Raw genomic sequence first — 9,397 nt, forward strand, 5'->3', positions numbered from 1 at the left:
TTAAAATAAATGAAGGCAAAGCCATTTCTGTCATCAGAATTATATGAAAGCTGCTCATCAAATGGTCTATCTAATACTTCAAGTCCTGTACATGTCAGTGAATGTAAGTTCTGTGTCAGTGAAGTTGAGTCAATACCTTCGACTTTGCAACAGTACAGCAACAACATTCAACAGATGAAAAACAGTTGCAGGATATGAGTGGATCAGTTGTGTCCAGTTGCTAACAGTAAAGTTGTGCCTAGTTGTTTCACAGAGCAGGAAAGGCTGTGCAGATCCAACTTTCTCAAAATCCTGGACTGCTGGTTCCCTAGACAACACAAAGCCAGACCAATTACAATTAATACTATTTGTGTTTTATAAATACAGCAAGTTTATGGTGGAAAAAGTACAATCATCTTAGACTTTCGTGACTCAAACAATAAACTATTTTGGTTAGATTAAGACTTGAATTTACTGATTTCTAAGTAAATTAAAGACTTAATTCATCCAAAAATGTAATTCTGTCATTAATTATTCACCCTTATGTTGTTCCAAACCAGTAAGAGTTTTGCTCATCTTCGGAACACTTAAGATATATTTTTTTATAAAATCTAAGAAATTTCTGTCCCTTCATCGACAGCCTATTCAACTATCACCTCCAAAGCCACAGAAAGGTATAAAGGAAACCATAAGTAATCCATGTGACTTAGTGGTTTAACCTCAATTTTTTTAGAGAGTGCTTTGTTTGCACGAAAAAAACAAAAAAACTTTTTTTTTTTAAACAACTTTTTTTTTACAAATTATTAATTTTCGATGCACGCTCACTTAACAACGCATGTTGGAAATTAATATTTTATAAATTAAGTGGTAAATGTTTTGTTGCTGCAAACACAGCACTTGTGTAGTTTAATAAAATGTATGTTAAACCACTGGAGTCACATGGAGTACTTTAATGATGTACCTTTACACCTTTCTTGGGCTTGAAAGTGGTATTTGCGTAGACTGTCAATGGAGGGACAGCAAGCTCTCAGACTTCATTAAAAATATCCTCATTTGTGTTGTGAAGATGAAAGAAAGTCTTACATGTTTGGAACGAGATGAGGGTAAGTAATGACATAATTTCCATTTGTAGGTGAACTAACCCTTTAGGAATAAATTTAGACACGCACCTTAAGAAATCTCACTAAAAAATAGTCTGATGGAAGAATCTTGTTCCCTTTCTTGTGGCTTTGTGATGTTGGAGGCAGGTGATGGGCAGAGATTTCCCAGTCAGTTGAGTCTAAAATTAAAAAGCAAGAAAACATCTAGCAGTCAGATCATGAAAACAATTGGTTTGAAAACTAATTTTATTTAAGGAAAAGGAGGGGAGGGGGGGGGGGGGGGGGGGGGGATACTTTTGTAAAGTAATTTGACTGGACAAATTCAAAATGAGTGGTATGAAACACAAAAAATCTAGTTATACCAAATAGCAACAAAGCTATGATTATTTTTTTATGTATGCACATTATCTCATATATTATCTGTAAAATCTGACCCTCACTAGCAAACACAAATAGCAAAATCAATACATTTAAACATGAAAGAATCCAAACATCAACCAAAATTGAATCTGATAAATACATTTTCATAAACATTTAATCTTAAAGAATTACTTAAGTTACACATTCTAAGAAAATTTGTTTTTCAGTTAACGTTTCAGTTAAGATAGGTGTGCTGGCAAACGAGAGTAAAAGATAGTTTGAGGATGAATACATTATGATATTTGCACATCACAAATATTGTCATAAAACAAAATAACATTGTAAAATACGTATTGTAAATGAGTTAAAACACTTACTCTGTTTTCACCTTTAAAAGCAAACTCCGTGTCTGCACTGCGTCACGAGTCAAAGAAGATGCAGGGTGCAAGTTAGTCTGTGAGAAAGGTTTAGGCACGCACATCACATAAATATTGTTATAAAACAATATAATGCCATGAAATACATGTTGTAAATTAGGTTAAAAACTCTTAACTCACTTTCGGTGTTTTCCCTGTTAACGTTTCAAGAAAACCTTCTCGTCGTCAGCTCCGTATTGAGTCAAAGATGTCTCCTTTGAGAAAGGTTTCGGCTCGTTTAAGCACGCAGAGCATTTCAATTCATCTATAAATCAATATGTTGTAAAATACATATTGTAAATTAGATAAAACACTTACTTTCGTCGTTTCTCTGTTTAAAAGCAACCTCATCCTGGTCTGGTCTGCTCAGCATCGCGCATCAACAAAAATGCCTCTCTGAGAACGGTTTAGCCGTTCACAGCACATAAATATTGTAATAAAATGCATATATAAATGCGATAAAACACTTAATATCTGCGTTTTCCCTCCTCGTATGCCTTGCTTCGCGAGTCAAAGAAAATGGCGTCTGTGAAAAAAGTTTCAGGTCGTTTAGTCGCACCCAGCGCGTAAATGTCCCGGATGTAACTAATAACACTCTCTCAGTGTAAATTTAGTAACTCTACATATTTACACCAGCCAGAGGGTGCGGTTTACACTAGCAGTGTTAATCCCTTGAAATTCAACACCAGAAAATTAACTCTTTACTCTAAGAGTCCTTAACACCAGAGATTTTGCTGTGTGGTAGAACTTCTTTGCGCATGCTCAGACGATTGACGCTGTTCCCTCTTGCTCGGCCAACATAATATTTTTTGTGCAACGTTAAACATTCTGTGAACACAATTATTTATTTTCTCTTGATGAATATTTTGTAGTTCAGTCATGGAAATCATGCAATCATTGGCCAAACATATTTTTCGTTTTTGTCACAACCATTATGTTGAGCCAACATGTATTTCCTCATTTGTACAACTTTTTGCATCAATCATTTTTTACAGTGTGGGTCATTCATTATTACTTTGAGGATAACTCATCCTACATTCCTGGCAGACAACAACACACTAGGTTCTTTCATTGTTTGTTGACAATCTTCTTTATCAATTTGTCATTAAATTAACCTCAGTCCTGATAATACTTCTCTAGTTATATCTAACTTAAGAAGCTTTGCTTTATCTTAATCATACTTGTATTGTTAAATTTCATTTGTCACCTTTTTTATACACTCAAAAAAGTGTATATGGCTTGTCATTAGTTTAAAGAACTTTTTATACTTGATCTGACTCAATAAATTCACTTTTCTGGCTTATCATTGGTCTAATGTAATTGAGTTTAGTTGTCTTGAAGTAAAAAAAAATGTGTGGTGTAATTTAAACTAATTGCTTTAAGTCAAATAACAATTTTACGTCCACGTCCAAACCACGTGACTACTGACGTCATCAAACTTGGGCGGAAAATTTTCTGTTCGGCCGCCATCTTGTTTTGCTGTATGAAGACCACATTGCGGATACGCAATTTCCACAGTATTGGTGAGTAATCCTAAAAATAAGTTTTCATTAAGTTTTATCGACGTTGATATACACTTGTATTATATTCAAGTAGAATTCAATGCATTCATGCATGTGTTTGTTTTATTTTGGTCAGAGTCATCTGATATTTGAAGTGTAACGTTAGCTATAGGCCTAAGTAAACGATGGATAGCCATTAATAAATACTTAATTAAATAATAGATAATTTGTGGACTTTTAATTGCATTATTTGGGTTTTTTACTGCATCGAGAATTACAAGGCGACCGCCTCCGTCAAATGTCGTGCCCGATCCGGCTGTCCTCAAAACTCAGACAGGCAGTCACTGCTCAGATTAGGCCTGTCACGATAATTAATTATCAGAAATATATATCTGTGTTACTCAATTCTTCACAAATTCTGATATAACGATTTAAGTGGTGTAAAGCCATTTCATATCTTGGTGTGAGGGACAGAAGAAATTCTACATCGTTAAATTAAAGTTTACGCAAACTTGTCTTCCCTCCGCTGCAGCTGTCAATCATTCTCCATTCAGCATTCAAACAGCGCGTTGTGGTTAAACTCCTTGTCTACCAAATGTAATAATCGTGACAGCCTAAGCTCAGATACCCATTTTTCAAGCAGGATTTTACCACTTTTAACTCATGTAATTGTATATAATTGTTACTATCGGTAGAGATTGTAATACATTGCGTGTATCTGCATTTCGTTCATTTAATGGATTGCATAAAGTTTCTGACATTTGATTGATGTAGAAACATTGGTGAATGAGAAAAATAAAGTAGCAAGAGTGGTTAAAATTACTTTAAATACTTTAAAATTAGTCAAGCAACAGTTTATATGCTTCAAATCAAATGACAAGTTTGCATTCTGTTTAAGCCACGTGACCACGGACGACATCGGTTAGGCTTGTGAAAATTCTTATGGACCACCATCTTCTTTTGCTGCAGGATTACCTCATGGTGGACACAAAATTACATATGGTGAGTAATCTTACAAATGGGTCTCGATGTAGTGTTTAAAATGGTTCTAAAGTGTGCATTTACTGGATGTCCGAATCGTGAGTGCCTTACCAATGCCGCTAAATGAATGGCTTACCTTTCACCCTTTCCCATCAAATGATCGTGAGCGTCATCTTCTCAGTTTTCGCGCATGTGTCGTGGCGCTCTCGTGAACTCACTCAGACCCAAACTGAAGAAAATAAAGTTGAATAAAGTCGTAATTTTTGTTTGTTTTTTTTGTGCACAAAAAGTATTCTTGTCGCTGGATAAACTAAAGGTTGAGCCACTGTAGTCACTTGGACTATTTTAACAATGTCTTTACTAACTTGTCTTGGCTGGCAGAATGAATTTACCTAGCAACCTATGAGGGAGTGAGACAGCTCTCAGATTTCACCAAAAATATTTTAATTTGGTGAACTAACCCTTTAAATGTTCCTGCATGTCATGTCTTTTAAGGAGCTTTCAATGTTGATTTGTTTCAATGTTTTTTTTTTCAATGAATTGATGTTACACTGGATGATTTATCAACGCCATATTAAGGGCTTTTCAATGTTTTCTTTTACATTCCTAAATTTAATGCAAGATAATCTGAAATGTCCGAGTGACAATTTTACTGTAGCAAATGGAATTGATGTATACATTTATTGATGGAAAGTTTTTTTTTTTTTGTACAAAATAACAGTTTTATTATTGAATGTATTTTTTTATTTTTTATTAAGTCATGTACTAAAATGGTTTCAGATTTGACTTTTGTAAATGAAATGAATTCTTCCTCAAATGTTTTTAGAACAAGTGGAAATTCTGGTTTCTGTGTTTTTGTTGGAAGATTGCACTAAATAAACAGTTAAATGTTTGATTCCAGAGTGTAAGGCTTCTTTTTTCAAACATAAATTCAGTGATATTTCATGTTATGTATAATTTTGTTCTGTATTTATTTTCTAAAAATTTTTTAAAAAAAAAATCCAAATAAATATTTTTAATTTAATGCCAATTAAACAAATCTCTTTGGTTGAAAGAGTATTTTTACTTTCAGTTGACTATGGAAATGTGATTTGAGTAAATTAATTTTTTTAAGTTGAGATAAAGTAAACCGATTACTTGTAACAAGTTGAAGTAATTTTTTTACTTTGGTCCAACGACTCATTTTTTTCAGTGTAGCAAGGATCAAATTCCTTTTAAATCAGAGGAAATGTTCTAATAACTCCAAGTTTCTTAGTCAACTATCCTCACTTTTATTATTTTTACATCTGTAAATGGCTAATCTCCATGTAAGCTTATTCAGACATCTCTTACAGTCACTTCGTATGCAGTACTTGTTGATTTTCAGTTTGTTAAATAGCTGTAAAATGAAAAATATTAATTTCATTGATCACATCTTGCCTGCAACTTTTATTAGTAGGCTATTAACAGCTATTCTTGCATTTTGATCACTCTGCTGCATATCTTAATACTTTATATTAAAACTAATTTCAGTTAATCAATATTCAAACCTTGTCTTTGTTCTAAATATCCTAAAACTATGTGGTCAGTCTAAAGCAGTCACTATCTCTTCCACCGTAGTAATAATTATACATTTACTTTTGTTATGTACATTATTATTTTATCATTATTATTTTTTCTAAATTCAATCTACTTTCTCTCTCTATGTTTCTTCCGGCTTATAGGGGTCACCACAGTGGATCATCCACATATCTGTTTGGCATTGGGGTTAACAACAAATTCCTTTCCTTGTGCGCCCCAGCACTGAGAGTGCACTCATGCAACGCCAGTCGCTAGGACTTCCTAAAAATCCATGAACTACTATAATATGTAACCCACTTAATTATTTTAATATCTTATTTCTTGTTCACTATATTTAACCTCCATATTTGACTTTTAAATAACTCCATTATAATTGTATTAATATCATATCACTGTGTTTCCTTTAAAATTGTATGGTTGGGCTAAAAGGTTTAGTCTATACAAGAGGTTAAGTCCCCCCAACATTTTTTAAAGCTTTAGAGCTAAATCAGTTTGTTTACCTGGCAGTCTATTTTCCCGTTTTACAAAACAGTTTAAATCTAACCCTGTTTCTCCATGTATTGCTGGGATGTCTGGTAAAACTCCTGTTGAGCGACCTTGAGATACTTCTGTGAGCTCTGCTTGCTAGGCTGTACCAGGAGAAAAGTTACTCCCCCTTACATGCTTCTGTTTCTGACTTCAAACTGAAATCTTCAGTCTTCAGAGCACATAGTTTCACAAACAATTGTACTTTTTTTATCTGGCTATTAATAGTTGTTACAACATAAGATATCAATCATCCTTTTATTATAATGTTTTGCTTTTATTTTTATTTTATTTTTATTCCTCACTGCAATGTTTCCACATTTGAGGCTCTCTAACTGTAGTTGTTTGTCAAATGAAGCATATCTTTTGACCTCAGTCAAAAATTCCAACTTGGAATATCTTTTGCACAGAACTGCTAAACTTTTCCTCAGAAGCAAGGTATGTTTTTATTTTTATTTTATTTTATTAATTGATATAATATTGTATCAATATCAATATTCAAATGTCCTAATGTTTTTGTCTCATTAGTCTAGTTATAATTGCACTAGATACTTAGGGTAAAGTTACTGACAATACAACAGCATTAAACAACACTTTAGTGACTTAAATCTCTTCTTAAAACATTTTATTTTAGGATTTACTTGATTTTCCATTGTATTTGTTTATATTTGTATTTAAAATGTGTAATTTTCACTCTTGTGTTTGCCTGTAAAGCGCTTTGAGAAAGCAACTTTTAAAGGTGCTATATAAAATAGATGTATTATTATTAATACTTGGGTAAAGCTGGTTTTATATTCACACTTTCGGCACAAACTACAACACTTTTTTTCTTTTTTTTTTATCTAAAACTCGACGTCTTTCACATGGCTGCTTTAATTGCACTAACATTTCAGCTTATTCCTGTTTAGTTTAATCAATTTTTTTTCTAATATGTAAATATGCTTCATTATTTGCTAGCAATAACATGCTTTAATGTAACCCATTAAGCTATGTATTTTATGCGTATAAACCACTTCAAATTCCAAAATCTAAAAATCTTAAACTCAAACTCGTTAAACATTAATAATCTTTTGTATATATACTTATTAAATCCTCAAACTTGACTTCCTAGGCAATTTTAACACAACTTCTACAGCTTTTAAACAGTTTTGCTTTATTGAGTCCTCAATCAAATAATAAAATTTAAATTGCATTGTCCTTAGCTATCTTGAGCGACTGGAATGATAGGCATTTCAACTCCTTTAAATCCTTCATCCATTAGTATAACAGTATTAAAAAAACAAAACCAAAAAAAATTTTTTTTATATATAGCCTATATATACATAAAAACAGCTTTTCCTTATTTCACAACTTCTTCAATTGGTATAGACCTCTCTTATCTAAACGTATTTATTAGATACATTTTCTATCTGTTATTCTTAGTTTCTCAGATGTTAATAAAACATCTATCAGTCTTTTTCCTCCAGTCGACATTGTATCTTGTCGCTAACTTAAACATGTCATTTAATAATACTCTTTGAATTTACTATTTTTAACAGCTCTCCTAATCTAAGAAGTTTACAATATAAGTTTTTGTATAAATTTCTTGTATAAAAATCCATATTTCATAGTTAGTTATTATTAACTATTTACTAATTATAGCTCACCCTTCTTGCTTATCTGTTCGTTCGACTGTTTGTACAGTATTTAATTTTATTTAATTTTTGTCTAAACTGTAATATTTATTCTTATTTCTTTTGATTATTTTATTTTCTTCTATGTAGAGCACTTTGAATTACCATTGTGTATGAAATGTGCTATATAAATAAACTTGCTTTGCCTTGCCTTATCTTGTTATTTTAATAAATTAATTAATTTCTTGCTGCTAGCCCTTAATTCCATATTTTTAAATAAATTATATTTTCTTACCTTAGAGTAGGCAAAGTTTTCCTGTAGAAAACCCGTTATAGTTCAGTCTCGGTCACATCTCCATTTTTTTTTTACCTTTATCAGCGTACCAAGCCCTGTTCTAAGTTACTGAAGTATTTAGCATTTTCTCTGCTGTATTATTTGCTGCTGTATCTGCTCATTATTTAAAATTTTGTTCAAGACTAAAGGAGCCTATAAAATATGAAATATTCTATTTATGTTTGTTTGTTTGTCCACTTATGTAATTTGCATATTTATTTATTACTTCTTATTATTCATATTATTTAGTAATTACTATCTTTAAATTTGTTGACCTAGGAATATCTCTCTCAGTAATCGGTCATTATATTTGTCTTTATATCTAAGACAGATACACGTTTGTCTTGTAGCGAAATCTCGGCTCACCTATATGCATTTTCTAATGCTTTAACCTCCTGTTAGCATAGGCACTATATGGTTATGTAATTTTAAACTCCTACCTGTTTACTTATGTTTGCAGTACGATTTGACATGATTTATAAGTCTAATATTCCTGCTTATAAACTATTCTTCATTGATTTTGGGTTAAAAGTCAGACTAGCATAGTCAAAGTCTCAGTGTCTTTTTCCATCTCTTCTTCTGGACTCTGAAACTTCTCTTTACCAATATTAACGCTCTCTTGTCTTTTGAAGTTCTAACTGACTTCTTATGGTACCTTATGGCGCTTTTCCACTACACAGTACCAGCTCGCCTCGGCTTGACTCGACTCGGCTCTGTTTGGTTTTCCACTGTGTAAAAGTTGTACTTGTACCGGCTTCTAGGTACTTTTTTTCGTACCACCTCCGGCGAGGTTCTAAGCGAGCTGAGGCGATACTAAAATGTGACGTGAAAACACGGCAGACTGCTGATTGGTCAGAGAGAATCGTCACTATTCACTGCGTCATCATTGCACGCGCCAGCAATAGTATCCAGAATAACCCCGCCATTTTTAAATAGTTTGGCCAGAGATTGCGTCATATATCCATTACATATTATGGCAACTCGGAAGAATACGCTGTGGTCAAACGAGGAGGTGCAGACTTTCCTT

The 9,397-nt window shown here is 32.7% G+C and overlaps 1 long non-coding RNA gene across 1 annotated transcript; it reads right to left on the reverse strand.

The window, feature by feature from the left end:
- On the reverse strand, positions 1–2,964 carry LOC311289578. Its single transcript, XR_014627155.1, has 4 exons — positions 1,997–2,964; positions 1,817–1,893; positions 1,149–1,258; positions 1–307 (listed from the first exon to the last, which is right to left on the reverse strand). It is a non-coding gene; the product is annotated as an uncharacterized lncRNA (long non-coding RNA).
- Between the last annotated feature and the right edge of the window lie 6,433 nt (positions 2,965–9,397).

Source organism: Rutilus rutilus (assembly GCF_951802725.1).
Source record: "Rutilus rutilus genome assembly, chromosome: 4".
In the NCBI taxonomy this organism is placed as follows: Eukaryota; Metazoa; Chordata; class Actinopteri; order Cypriniformes; family Leuciscidae; genus Rutilus; species Rutilus rutilus.